The 15,261-nt window shown below is 44.1% G+C and overlaps 2 long non-coding RNA genes across 3 annotated transcripts in view; one reads left to right on the top strand and one right to left on the bottom strand.

The window, feature by feature from the left end:
* The window catches only part of LOC124176229, a 44,941-nt gene extending 42,606 nt beyond the window's left edge, over positions 1-2,335 (bottom strand). Inside the window, exon 1 of the long non-coding RNA XR_006869334.1 lies at positions 2,189-2,335. This is a non-coding gene — a long non-coding RNA (uncharacterized LOC124176229). The remainder of the gene's footprint in view (positions 1-2,188) is intronic.
* Positions 2,336-3,278: 943 nt separating this feature from the next.
* Positions 3,279-7,661, top strand: LOC124184027. Of its 2 annotated transcripts, none has more exons than XR_006871114.1 (6): positions 3,279-3,850; positions 4,003-4,218; positions 4,414-4,788; positions 5,225-5,422; positions 5,640-6,500; positions 7,419-7,661. It is a non-coding gene; the product is annotated as an uncharacterized LOC124184027 (long non-coding RNA). The 2 variants fall into 2 exon arrangements; XR_006871115.1 differs by having other exon boundaries at positions 5,225-5,578.
* The last annotated feature ends 7,600 nt before the right edge of the window (positions 7,662-15,261 follow it).

Below are 15,261 nucleotides of genomic sequence, written 5' to 3'. Positions count from 1 at the left end.
ACACACGATGATGCGGGTGTAAAACACGAATGACGAAACGTACCTGAAATTACACTCGATATAACCTTCAGACAGCATTGCGATTGCCTTGTTAAGAATTGATGACCACGTAGGCGATAATTATATCGATAATTATGGTCAATCATTCGAGAGGAAGCGAAGAAGAGGAGACTAAAAAAAATATGGAACAATTTTCTTCCCCGGAAGATAACGAACATCGTTCGAGTTCCTTAGGCTGGATAAAGGGCGAGGGGGAAGGGAAAATTTGTCCAAGAAAATGGAGGAAGAGATGGAGACGCGTGTCTGGTCCACGATGTGGTTTTATGTGGACACCGGCACCGATCCAGCAGCTGGCTGTGCGTCTCTCGCAGACGATGGGAAGAAGCGTATTATACGTGTATGGCAATGCCGCGTAAGACGGGTGTTGTCTGCCGAGATGAAATCACATCCCGTGAGATGAACGGCCTACCTAGGATCAAATCCCGACCTCCTGGAGCCGTGACTCTAACCCAGTCTCGGTGAGATGGGAGAGCCGTTCTCGCTCTGCGGCCGTGTCATCCCCTGCAGTATCACCTTCATTACACACCTTATGGCGCCACCGCAAGCCTCCTCGTACACTCCCCCAAGTATAGAAAATGGAATAGACCCTACCTACACGTGTTTCATCTCGGGCAAAGAACGATCCCCCATCCGGTCGTATATACCGCGAAAAAATGAAATAAAACCAAAGACACGAGAGAGCTTGCAGTGGTGCAACATCGATGGTAAAACGTCTCTCTGATTCGATCCACGCTCAAAATACGACGAAAGTGAAGAATCCTCAGAGCGAACGATATATTCTCGAAATTAAGTTCCTTGATTTTCAACACGCCCCGGAAGCTTGCCTTCGAGAAGCTCTTTGTACCTCTTCGTGGGAAAGCCGTAAAATCCAACCTCTGCTCGATTTTCGTGCATGTAGAATCTGGCACACGTCAAAGTAACGCGAAACTACCGATAATTCGGATATCGAAATTCCGTCGAAATTACACGGCATTCGTTGAATTGTGCAAAGATGGATGAAACATTCCTATTGTGAAATGCGAAAAAACTGCAGACATACAGCGCTTGTATCAAACGTGTATGGCAATTTATTCTCGAGCAGATAAATAAGGGTCCGCGGTCTCATGTTCGTCGTTATTCGTATGGGCGGCACCGAAACGAATATACCCACCCGCATTCGGTATTTCTCTTTATCTGTACCCCGTTCTCATTCTTCGTAAGGTATATGTAGCGAAGCTTCGGCCGTGGTTTCTGTCTTTACACTGATCACTCTCGACCTCTCTATCGGACGAGTAGAGGTTCCTTTATTCGCCTTTTAGCTTACCGCAGTGGCTCCTAAGTATATAATAAGACTTGAAAACGTATCCTCAGCTACTTTTACGAGCAAATCCTACGGGCTGAGCAGCTGGTTGATAAAGAGAAACAGGGAAAAAAAAAAAATTATCGATCGTTGATTTTGAGGTATACGAGTAGAACAAATAAAAACAAAAAACAAAAAAAAAACAGAGTTTCAAATTTACAATTCAATGTGAGATGGGAAATTGAACGAATGGAAAATAGTCCCTTCGATTTCCCAAGAATATTGCGATACCTATACAGAGCCAAACGGGTTTCCAACACTTGGTCGAAATGTAAGATCCGCAGCTGCGCGAACAATTTCGGAAAAATACCTTCGGAGAGAACCGAGCGGCATAACCAACCCCGTTCGAAAAGGTGCAGTTGACCGTTCGGAAAAAGGATCAGCGTCAAAAATGGAGCAAAAAATCGTCAGAGGCGTAGAACCGCATCGTCAGAGGTCCGTAAGCCACAATGCGTCCGGTAGCATCCCTTTCTTTTTTTCTTTTTTTTTTTATGCCCATAAACCATCGGGCAAGTCTCGATGCGTGTACCGTTAGGTCACGAAGGACTGGACACGACTGAGTCGACTGACCAGTCTAATTGTCGAACGGCTCTAACTGGGACAAAAGAGAGCAAGGTAGAGAGATGGAAAAAAAAGGTGAAAATATATATGCCGCCAGCACGCACCTCCAGAGCCGAGCTCAAGAGAGAAGAAGATAAGATTCCAGGCAAAGATAGGAGATATATATATATATATGGTCGGTGTAATAGTATAATACAACACTTCGGAGCTGATCTTCGTTCGACTTACCCCTGCAGAGGTGAGACGATTTATAAGGCCTGGGAATCCGGGAAAATAGACGATTCCCGGTATAGTCGAGAGCAGACGGAAGTTCAGAACTAACTGCGAGAACTCAGGGTCGAGTTGGAGTTCTTATATGCAGTTATGGTGGCAGGTAAACTAATCGAGTAACGTGTGTGCCTAAGTCTTATTGGTAACGCATACGCCGTTTACAAACTCGTATAGGTTCTTATCGTACAAAGAGGAGAGAGAGAAAGAGAGAGAGAGAGAGAGAGATTTACCCTACAACCGCTTTGTTTCCTTGGCCTGTTCTTATTTTCATTTCCTCTTCCCCCTATTCCCTTGCCTTCTTACCTCCCAAGAAACGTCCGACTCGATAAACCGTTTGCAAGTAAGCCGTGGAAAGTATCCATTGTGAGCAAAGATTGAATTAAAATAAACAATCGAATGAGGGGCCGCCGATATCTGCCCGGGATAATTAATCCATGCCCCCTTATTGGTCCCCGCTCGTTACGTTACTCCGATCGCGATCCGGAGCCAGGCAGTCGCGAGTATGAACATCGTGTTCGAAGGGAGTTGGAAACGAATTAGGGTATTGATAAAACTTTTTCACCTTATCTAATCTGTCGTAGAAAAATGTTATACGCGAAGGTATGAGTATACATAGCGATTCTCTGAGATGAGAGAAAGTTTCGCGCGAATACAGGGAAAAACAAAAACAACAAAAACATCATCGGGACTTTATGCGACGGGGAATGAATTCTTATTATTATTTTATTTTCTTCCATTTTTCCATGATTGTTTTCACGGACAGGCGAAAACTCCGATAGTCGGAGACCGAAGCCTGTAGCCAAGGCACCGATATCGAACCGATAACGGGATCGGGTGGACCATGGAATGACACGCGGTGTGTAAGTCCAATATCGATTGCTGATCGGCGCGAAGGCTAGTGCTAATACCTGTAAAACCACCTCGAGCGGCACGAGCGATGATTGAAAAGTAATTTCTTGCCGCATCGAAAAGGCAATTTAATTAGACTCGACTTACACCGCGGCAAGAGCTGCGCACCGTAAACCTAGTTTCAGATTTTTCTCGCACTGCGTAGTGACCGTTATTGCACCGCACGTTATTCGTTCGTTTCTTCGATTCCCCGTTCGGGTTTATACCAATGACCCATTGACCTAAGTCGAATATTGGCCCGACGCGACGGTGCGCAATGTCGTCCAAAAGGGTTGTAACACCGGCGCTGATTAACTGTCGCCGTTTACTTACCGGCTCGAAGTGGATTCGATCACCTGTCGACAAAAATAAGCTCACGTTGATCGATGGAGAGGAGTGACTTTTTATTGCCACTTCTTTTTAATCCTCTTCCTCCGATGAAGCGATAAATCAACAACGAATAAAACCCGTCCGCATTCGTCGTCGCGGACAGCTGACTGGGAGGGTCAACTGACCTACGCCAACCAGCGACCGTATCTACTTCATTTTTCCTCTCTAAATCTCAAAATTTTTCAACGATCACTGTTTCATCGCAGAGCTGAAAGTAGTTTGATATATACGTCGTCAGATGTGAATAACGAGAAATCCGACGGTTAAAGTGTCGAATAGTAGTTTCGATAAAATTCTATGCCCCAGATTACGATGAACCTACACATTTAATAACAAATCGCGGTAATTATAATTAAATTGAAGTGGAATCGTTCGTTTGGTAAAAAAATAAACAGCGATGACATCAGAATGTGGATAACACACTTCTCTGCATATATTAATACGTCCAAACTTGTTTTGTCGTAGAACTTGTATTTGAATAAAACTGATTACAGATCTCTGATAGAAGAAACGAGAGTGTCCGTGCAGGACTAAAAGACAAACAGAAGCAGCCTGGCAACCAATCGAGTCGGGAAGGGAGAAAAGTGGGCGGAGAGTGAGGGAGAGACCCGAAAACGTGTCGAGCTAATCTTGGACCAGTGTGTACGAAGGAAAACACAGAGTGCATGAGATCAGCGGTTCCAATACGCCGGACTAACAGCTAAGACACGGTACTTCGATAACACCTTGGTTCTAAAATTCACCGATCGTTACCGCGAAGCAACAAAAATGGAAAAACTTGTAACGCTGACATAATTCATATACACGCTGCGAAGGAATCTGTATTCCGAGAAGTTAGCGAATACATAGAAATACGTAATTAATGTTGTTCCACGCTAATGTTCCGCTGCTCGTAATTATCGCAGGTGATAACGGAAGCCGTGGAGAAATTCTCTGACGAGTCCATTCGGAGGCAGAATATAACAAGTACGTTCATTCCGCGGAGAGGATGCTGGTTGACGATGGCTATTCGTCTCCGCAAACCTCCACCTCATCCTCCACGTTTCACCGATGCGTAATGCCGGCGCAGGTTTCCGGCTCCTGGACGTTACGCCGTCGAGCCACGCTTGCAACGTATCCTCATCTGCACCGTATCAGCTCGGCAGCTTTTGTCCCTCGGGAAATACGGAGTGATATGATATTGGCGAAGGAGGAAGAGGAGGATGTTGCCTGCACGTTGGTTCACCCGTATAAATTGTACCTCTGCAGTCAGTATACTGCGCAACGCGACTTGGGTACATGTACGTCGTACATCTTTTCATCCACCTAGGTACCATCGTAGGGTGAAATGTACCAACCAGCGTGGATTTCCGTAACGTTTGCCGCGACACGAGGAACGTTGAAGCTCAATTTTTTATCACTATGCTTCTGCACCTGTGCTCGGTGAAGAAAAGATGCGTCTATCGACACGCGCATGAATTCTTCATCCATTTTCTCCTTCTTCTTTTTCTCTCTTTTTTTTTCTTCTTCCTCCTGAAAACCTTACGGAGAACTGGAATTTTTTCAGCCTCACAGGCTCAATGCATAAAGCATGACGTAAGAGCGAGTGAACCTAAATTTCTTTTTTTTTTCTTTTTCCTTCATACTCCTTCACCGTTTTTGCAAAAGTAGGCCTAGGCAAACCGAATATATATGAGGGGTGCAGATGCGTACGTATAGCTGAAACAAATTTCGCAGACAAGTCGTGGTCGTTTTCGGCACGGAAAGGAGGGTGGATCCGGGCAGGAAGGAGACGAGTAAAAACGGCGTGCACACATCGCGCCAGGATATACAGTGTGGTCGTATCTCGTCTCGGTTAAGACCGAGACTCTGGCGCCGAGCGAAGGCCGCGACAAAAAGATAGGAAGACGCCGTTCAGCCTCTACTTTGTAAGAGGTAAGCGCACTTGGTTGCATATCTGGACTCCGAAAAATACCGAGAAAACTTGTCCTCTCCTTCCCGCGGGAATTTTCCATGATACGCGTTTAGGACTATCCTGGATCCACGATAACCAAGCGGTGGAAAAATCTCACGGACAGTACGTCCGGGCAGGTAAACGACCGAATCGTTAGTGGAACACACAACGATACGTAGGCTGATCCCCTCGGCGCAGCACCTTCGTGTGCTACCTTTCCTTTTAGGTCTTCAGACCCGGCGAGACGTGACCGAAGGAAGGAAGGAAGGAAGGAAGGAAGGAAGAAAGTAAGGAACGGGGCCGAGGGACCGAATAGAAGGGCTCGAGGTGGTGGTTTCTGGTCTTTCGTTGCTCGGGGAGGATATCGGAGTCAGCAGGGTTTTCGTGACGCCATTTTATCCATACGTGATCTCTACCAAATACGAAAATTTCTACGTGACTACTGACGCGAGGGTGAATCCAGGGTGAATCCGGGATGGGTGGGTACCTGCGCCGAGGCAACCGTGTAGGTACTACCCATTTACCTTATTTTCTACTCCTACATAAGGAGGTCTCGCGCAAGAAGCATGCGGACATGAAGACGATGGTATCTGCGCCAAGGACACCGAAATGTGGCTGGTGGTGCGCCTCAAGGTGGGACTCATATAAAGTTCGAGTCACGCGTCGCGTTGCCTACCAACACTGCTTTTCAAGTCAAGTCAATCGATAGTACAGATGCAGCTGCCGCTCGATGCACCGCGACTACGCTTTGTTCCTTTCTCTATTTTTCACAGTTTCTTTTACTCCCTTGTAACTATTTTCCATTTTTTTTCGATACGTGAAAATCATGCCGAGAGGAAATCGAGGCGGGACCGTAAGAACTTCGACTCTGAATATCGTCGCAACGGCGCTTCGGCAGCATTTTGAATGTCGGGAACGAGACTGAGGATATAATTATTACCGCGCTAATAGCACCGGCCGAATGTTACGCCCGGGTTACAGCCTTGACTGCCGTAAAAACACTAACCGTCGTAATTTCAGTAGCCGCACTTAAATACGTGCTAAAGCTACCGCAGTTAGGTATGTACATATATTTATACAATACAGTAGTTGATTTCATTTGGATAACTAATTTAATGTGATAGAAAAAAAAGAATAAAAATTTACGTTACGCTAAAAACCTACTCGACTAAATTGTGACACAAATTGGTTCCAAGATGTAGAAAAAAAAAAGAGTAAATTTGTCGTCGAGAATATCGTTAGAGTGAGATTGACAATGAGACATTCTTTATAAACTTCGAAGGAAACGCGTTGCGGTGTCTGAAAACTAATGAATGGGCGTCCGGTTTCAAAGAGGCAAATAACGTATTAACGCAGTGCGGTTTGTAGAATGCCGCGGACAAATTTTTCCATTTTTTTTTCCGTTCGTTCTTCATTAGTTTTGGGAAAAAGAAACAAATTAGTCGTCAACACGGAGCGGAAACCAACAAATAATACGATGTCACCGTCGCTCGTCGAAGCAACAGCCGATTTGTGAGTCCGAACTCAGCCTTTTCCTGACGCGTAGCACAAGCTGCAGCTTCAAGCTGGGAATAAGTTATGGGATTTTCTTTCGCACGGTAGGTGTACAAAGTTCACGCATCGTGCTTTTTTCCACGAGGTTTCAAATTAATGCATCGAACTTTCCCGAGCTGTAAGACGACGGTCCGTAAAATCTGGCAAGAATTCAACCGTTTAAACTTCGTTACGCTCTGAAATTAGAATAACTCGCCATATTTCTCGCTGAGAGGATTAGTAGCAAACAGAGAAAGAGAGACAGAGAGAGAGAGAAAAAAAAACAAGCCAAAAGAATCGATAAATATATCGCATCTCGTACATTAACAGGGAATAAAATCTTTACGCACGTGTATAACAGCTGCCTTGAACTAATCGACAACGCTGCACGAGCCGCAACTATAGGTACACAAATTAATCTTTTTCTATCCACATTTTTTACAGATCCAGAATATTTTGTGAGAAAAGAAAAATCTTCGAGAGATGTTCGAACACCTGATAACGAAAGCAGCATGTTTGAAAATACCAGACTGTTAAATGGTATTAAACATTTGTAACACGAAATAAATCATCATCTATCTCTGATCAAAATCCATATTTTTGAATCCTTGGTTCCGAGCACTTGTCGCCCAAGAATAATCGGTAGTGAAAATCATGCGAGAGATGGATAAATTTTTTAGTAGTTAATACACGATGGTGTAAAATTATTGGAGTGTAATTAAAATGATGTAAATTGTTAAACAACGGATAAAACGTGTAGTTATAGCACCTGGCAAAATCTGACAATTAAAACGTCGTATGTAGGAAGGACGAGCAAAGTGGTAGATAAGCGTTTTCGTGCTCAACAATTAGCGCATGACAGACAACCGGCAGTAAACCAATGATCGTGTTTTACGACCCGCTATATATCACCGACCTGCGGGGCAGCCGCAAATCGGCTAATCGCTGAAATCGGTCTGATCCTGGTTACAAACCATCGTACAGCTACAGCCGATGCGGTACGTCCTGAAACTTATCGTCCAAGGATCTGCCGCGTGGTGTTCTTAACTCTATCGTAAAAATAATGCCTGCTTAATCCTGATGATCTGCAGATCGGAGCTTTCAATCATCTCGACTGACTGGCGTATTCGTTGAAATTCTGTCGAGAATTGGAAACCCTATCGGAATAACTCTACCGTTTTTTCGTTGACTTTTTTCGCGACATTCGAAACGAGTAACGAACCCGGTTCACCCGCTCGTTTTATATATATATATATATATATATGTATACCAAGTCTGCAGTTTAGAGTTTGTTTGGGGCGGTAATGGCCTCCGGCGTTTAGATTAGCCCCGGCGGCCAATGGTGTTTGACACCTGACACTCTTTCTTTCTCTCTAGGTATCGGACAAAAAACCTCCCAAAGCCCTGCCCAACGACAGTCATGGCCACCGCTGGCTAGCCGGCTGGCTATGGCTCCGAGAGGAAATCGGACAACGAACCCCCCTGGGTCCTGTAACGCCCCCCTCCCCCCTCCCCGCCCCATCGACGAACTCCCGTGCTAAGCCATGGTGCGGGAGCCATTTCGATCCCTGCCTCACAATTTCATATACCGGTTCAGACGTCAGGAAAAAAAAAAGGGGAAAGAAAGAAAGAGAGGAGGCGAGAAAAAGGTTGGATCGAAAGGAAGAAGACGTAAAAAGGAGAAAGGAATTCTATCCGTGATGAAAATTTAAATATCTTAATCAACGCGTCGTCGCTGATAGATGAGCGGACGTAGCTACGTCTTCGAAGATTCACTTCTGAAATCAATCCTTCAATCTTCGTCTTTCAAAATTGAATCACTGATTATCTATTTACCTTTACTTTTTTCACAGAATTAATTGTTATTCGTCGCAGTACGAATTGTTCACTTTATAATAAATACGATAGAAATTAATGAACAGATAATTTATATTCTGTGGTCTATCATATTATGCTCCGTGTATTGAAGTCAATTTGTTTTAAATTGGGGAATGAGGAAAAAAAAAAAAAAAAACGGCTTAATTGGTCAAGGTCTTGTAACAGTGCGAAATAACGTATGATAAATATATAATTACATTTTACACTATTATTATACGCTTATTTTTCTTCTCCACGTGTTATGTTCTTCAATTTAAAATGTGACTCGAGCCTTCTGGTGTATAATATTCGTTGAATCGTGCTCCCCTCGAAAATAACGCGGTCTCGCAAACAATGTACTTGATTTTTATGCCAATTTTAGCACGACCCAGATCCTTATTATTTCGCAATTCCGCACGCTTCAATTCTGGCGTTGCGTTGGACGGAATTGTTGGAAATAGTATTCGTCGACTCATTATGGCATAATAAAAAATACTTCTAGGCCTGAAAATTTTTTAATACCTCCCCTTCCCCCTCCCAAAGATCAGAATAAAAAAAAATAAAAAAAAAAAAACAATGTTACAGTCAGCGCGAAAAGATATTCCGAGTGTCGAGATTAGCGTTCAACTGTAATTATAGCGCAGGTCAAGTTTGTCAGGAAATAAAACTTCCAGACTACGAGCTACACGATAAAAAAATGTACTATTTATCGGAAAGACGCAAGCCGCCGTTAAAACCAATAGAGACACCGCCTTCCGGTTGATCGCTACGCGACAGGACTGCAAAAGCAAAGAACTCGAGGCTGCAGCCGGAGATAAGATAAAAATGAATAAATACATGTCGGTATGTATAACTGAGTAGAAAATCCACTCACGGAGGAGACGAAAGGAAAGCGCCGGTAAGTCTTACGACGAAAGGTGGGCGCGTATAGGCGAGTACCCGGCGTCGTGACATCCATGAAACATTTTCAGGGCGAAATGTATCGGGAGCAGAGATCGTGCAGGTTTTAGTGATAACGTATACCCGGAGCACGGTGCGGAAGGTCTGTGTAAGTCGCCATTTTAGGAGCAACAGCGGAGGTGATGCGCCCTCGTCTTCTTCCCCAAGGCGCAATGTCGTTCCAGGCGTTCCCGACCGTTTGGAAATCAGGAACAGTTCCGCGTATCGAGATCCTCCCTACGCGAGAAGAAAGCCTTCGAGGCGATGCCGAGTATATACGGTAAATTCCTGCCGACATAAGAGGCTCTGCATTGCAACGCAAAAATGCAAATGCAATTGAAATTAATGGCAAAAACACACGAATCCATTTTTGCGTTCGTTATCCGTGGACTTGGATACTTGAAGATATCTACCCTTGCGTCAAATTCGAGTATAGCATCCCCTTGATAAACGTGGAGGAGCCTCAAGCTAAAGTCGAAAGGAAAGGGAAAGGAGACGGAATGTTCCAGACTCCAGACTCTGTACTTGGGGACCTGAGTACACATCGGCGCAAACATGACTCGGAGTAATACCCGTTCCCATACCATTCCAACCTCCCCCTGTTCCCCCTAGAAAATAATAAAACTCAGTGATATTTATGGAATTGGAAGAGCACGGAGGACGACCGCGTCGCGACGCCTCCTCATATATACCCGGGAGCCGGTGCTCAGGTTCGAAAACTTTGTGGCCACATTGTGATCTGTAATAATATAAATTCCCACTCTACCGCAGAAAATTCATTCCCAACTCGCGGCGCAAGCTTTCCGTCTCCCTCAAATCTAGTCTCTCTCTCTCTCTCTTTCTCTCTTTTACCTTATTTAATCAATTTCACCGTAACGTATATTTCCATTTAGACTTTTGCGTTACGGTTAGAACGTCTTCGATCCATCTGTATCAGCGAAAATTCACAGCAGTCTTACAATCGTAACAATTTTCTAGAATCAATGCAAGCTCAAAGCTCTTCGGTCCAAGCTTAATCTGCCAGTAGATTACCGAGTCATCGAATTTTATTTATTCATTCAATTCAGACCAAAAAGTCCAGGTTGTTTTTTTTGCATCAAATGGAACCAAGAAGCTCATCCGTTGCGGTTAAAATGTTACTGCATTTCTGGGCATATAAACGCGTTAAGCTTTTACACGTTATACAACAGAATTAATTCGTTGCCTGCAAAGATGCCGCGTTGTACAAAAAGTGATTAGAAACTGCTCACAGTGTGAAGCTGACTGCCGATGCGAGTAATTCGACTTGGTTACTCAGGTTTTTCTCTTTAGGAGTTTCCTCTTCCTCGCGTCCTGTTTTTCTCTTCCTGTACTTTGCGATTCGATTGTTCGAACAAGCTCTTTTCAACGCATCCCGGAGTTACGGATAAGTATAATCACTGAATGTTAACGGGCGGTACAATTGCACACACTAGTTGCGGAGAGTAAGGCCGTAAGGTGGGGTCGTCTTCGTATTGGATACGTGAAAAAAAATGTAATTCCTTCGAGAAACAGCCCCCGGTTCAATCATTATCGCAGCGGCATCTGTATGCCGGTCATGGAAATAGGTAGTGTCGAAGGTATGGCCGGTTGACTGGTCCATTCTGCTAACGGTAACGGCAGCCCTCGGGGTTTGAGTCTCTGCTAAACCTGAAAATGACTCAGGCGTGGCTGCTGAGCCTTTCTAAGGCCGGAGCATGCGTGTAAAGGCCCCCTTTTCTCCCCAGCAAGTTTCGGTTATTCTCCATCGCGTTTCGTCGCCTGCGGAGTCGGACCGACGCACACCGACGTACTATGATTCGATGTTGTAACAGACCGTTTCTGGCATTCCGCGAACGCTGTAATTTATCATTAATCGTTGTACGTATATCTCGTTTTTTCCTTCCAGCGTGAGTTGATTTTCGTTATTTATCGCTGCAGAGTTTATTGAATTAAAAGCAAAGGTCGCCGAATAATTATTTCACATCCAAATGTATACCAACGACTGTGTAAATAAAAAAGGCGATAATTCTTATCAACTTAATGCTGGCTGCTTCTGGTCCAACTTTCCACGACTGTAACAAACCGACTTATCTAGCCGTTCCGTAGGCCGATAAATGACTAATGAATTTAATTAAAATCGGCATTTATCACAGGGCAATAAGACGCGTGGTCTACAGCGTCCTTTCCAAGGGGGTCGTTTCTTGCAGAAGCTATTCAAAGACTCCTCCGCAGCCTCGTCGGTAAGTTCCACTTCCACGAACAGGGAACCGAGGCTGCTAGCATTATTACCGACATACCGATCGATTTTCCATTTCCTACTCTCCAGAACCATGGAATAGGGAACCCACCCCGTCTGACCGGAATCGTAGTACCACCAGGGCCGAAACGAGCCGAGGGCGCAGAGAGGATCTCGGTTCGAAAATGAGAAAGAGCGACTTCCAGGACTTCGCAACAAGCTAGAGCTTAACGAACTCTGAGCTCATCAGACTCGATGATCGGGCACTTTAGTCATCCGGAGCATCGCACAGGGTAGAATTCGAATACGGAGGTGCAATTCGACGTGCCCGGTTACTCGGCTGGCCGACCACCTTGCTTTTCCTCGTACCTCACGTGAGAGACAAGTGGAAAGGATGCAGGCGGACGACTTGCAAGCGAAGCAAGAAGAATCCTGCACCTGGGTGGTCGAACGTTTAACGCAGAGTATACAAGATGGGTTGGATAATTACCTTGGATCAACGTTGAGCGAGCGTTCACCTCGAGCTGAGTATAAAAAGACGGGCACCTTTGCACAGCAGGATCGGTATTCGGTGTCGATATTCTCGCGGACCGATCTAACCTCGCGAATAATTTGATAAATTGAAACAACGAAACTCGATGAAGATCCTTGCGATCTCGCGTCGGAACGGAGTACGGCACCCTTGCTGTCTCCCGAGAGTCGATACGACGTACTGCTACATAGTTGAAATTAGAGACAGCATCAACGAGCCGAACATGCACCACGTCGGTTAACAAGCCGCCACACCTCTCCTCTTCCTCCCCCTCTGCCATTGTGACAGACACTCCGTCTCGGCAACATAATTTATATAAATTGTATGCAAGATTGTCGTCGGACTCGTGCAGCCAATGGTGAGACATCGTAAAGTCGGAGCTCCGTAATGATGCCAGAGGACGAGTAAAGCGGTCGCCGCTTATGGCCGCTATATGACTTCGCTACTGTAGGGGTATTACGTTGCATTATACGTATAAACAACCCGAGGAATTTTTTACAGTCGCAAATTGCCGGGATTACGCTAACGGTGTTTCGATTTTTAAGCCACGCGCTTGTTTTAAACATAGTTATGACGAAGCACTTCTTTGAACCATCGATTTACCGACATGTTATTTTCTCCGTGATTCTCGTTGTTGTTTTTTTACTCTTATTTATTTATTTTTTTAAATAGTTCTTTCAAGATAAGCGTGATTTCGGTATTGTAGCAATACGTTCATTGATTTGCTGCAATTATTTTAATTATAAGTCAGTGAAATATTCGGGATCAATCGCGACTGGTGTTGATACCAAAAAATGAGCTTTATTGGGCATAAATTTGTCCGACGTGTTTAAATTCTTCGCATTAGTTGAACCGAATCCCATAAATTTCATCGGAGAAGGTGAAGGAATTATTCATATGTACCATTGAATTTCAAACCTCACTACGAACCAGGAGACGAAATACCGATTTTCGACTCACGGTAGCCAAGAACTTTTGTGATGGTACATTTTAATGAAAATTTATCAATTCATAAGCGTTCATTGATAATGAAGAAAAATTTTTTTGGTCAGTTTCAAGAAAGGAATCAAAGGTTGCGATACTCGAGGATGTCAGACCGTGACTTTGGAACGAGAGAGAGGGTAACAAAACGAATTAAAGAAAAGTTTCGAGCAATACCTGTGCTGAGCACCAATCTAAACTCAGGACACTAAAGAAATACGTTTTCATTAACTTGGGTGTCATTAACCTGTCAAGGGTGATTCGAGTTGAATACAAAAGCATTCTTTTTTCTCAGTATCGTCGCTCCTTTCTGGTACAGCGAGACTTGTTTTAACGATAAGTTTAGCCTAACATATTACCTTATTCGTGAACAAGGAAACGCATCAGATCAGGAGGCGATATTGCCTATTAAATTTTCCAAAACATAAAACACTTGTTTATATTCCACCGTTTATCAAGCGAGAATGAGGGTGGAATGATCGGCGTCAAAAATTACAGATCTGACAAAGTATCACGAAAAAAGGCACTTGACCCAATGACTTCATTTTTCATGTAATAAAACAACTATCCGTTAAACCATCGGAGACCATGCGTATCAAACACGTGGTTCCATAACATATTGACAGGCTGAGTATACGTGAGCGATAGACCCTGAACGAAAACGTTGAGAAAACTCTTTCGTTACGGTTGGTTTACCGAACCCAAAGACACAGCGTTTTCGGTAAAATTCTCAGCCCAGAGACCAACAACCATTTTTTTACTCAAACATTGCAGCATTCAACCCGACACCAATTTTTTTCTCCTTTTTATTTCTATCGAAGCATTGTGTCAGACTCTGCAGCGCAGCTCAAGTTTCAGTAGGTATAACGAAAAACCCAAGAAGGCAGAAAAAAAAAACTCAAGGAAAATTGTTCAAAGGCCGGTCGTGGAAATATTTTGAGGATTTACAATGGTCGAAATTCACGCTTCTCACAGGCACGAATTTTTGTTTATCAGTTTTGGCTACCTCAGAGGGTCTCTCGCTGATAAGACGATATCCTCTCCGTGTATCTACACGCGCAAGTAAACAGTTCACCGTACTCAAAGACGATAGGACCACCCTCTCGTCTCTCCAAAGTGTCTGCAGAGAGGCTCCAGATTGTTTTGTGAATTATGTCACGCGTTAACTAGGTAATGGTGGATATAAATTAGCTCGGGTAACAGGGACCATTATGTGAAGATAATATCGCTCTCCTCATCCCGCAATATTCCACATACATACGATGTACATTGCCTATAATTATCTGAATTTTCTTGTGGATATTATATTCCGTATTCCGACTAATTGAATACAGTTTGACTTTGATTATTAAAAATTTTCAATAACGGGTGTGAATCGTGACGTTAAAAAATGTTTCAAAGTATAAATATTGAAGCATAGAAAAAGCGTGAAGCAATGAAAATAAAAGTGCGAGAAAGCGAGTATCGTTTGCGTGCGGTAAAAAGCTGAGTATCACCTGTTGCTGGCAAAGACAGGGTGGTCGATCGGTAGTAGAGCGTAATACAAACGAGGTGTACGAGACGCGGTCCGGTAGCTCGAAATTATCATCATGTGACAAGGTCAAGTCGTCATATAACAATATTAGAGTAAATATAATATAGGAGCGTAAGGCGCTGTCTAAGATCGCGATCAGCGATTGCCGGCTGACCTTTGGCTCTCTGACGGGCCACGCGGTGTTGCAGGCGAGCTTTTATTACCCTGA

The sequence above is a fragment of the Neodiprion fabricii genome, chromosome 1, assembly GCF_021155785.1.
Source record: "Neodiprion fabricii isolate iyNeoFabr1 chromosome 1, iyNeoFabr1.1, whole genome shotgun sequence".
NCBI classification, from domain to species: domain Eukaryota; kingdom Metazoa; phylum Arthropoda; class Insecta; order Hymenoptera; family Diprionidae; genus Neodiprion; species Neodiprion fabricii.
This window is presented reverse-complemented; position numbering and strand designations above follow the sequence as displayed.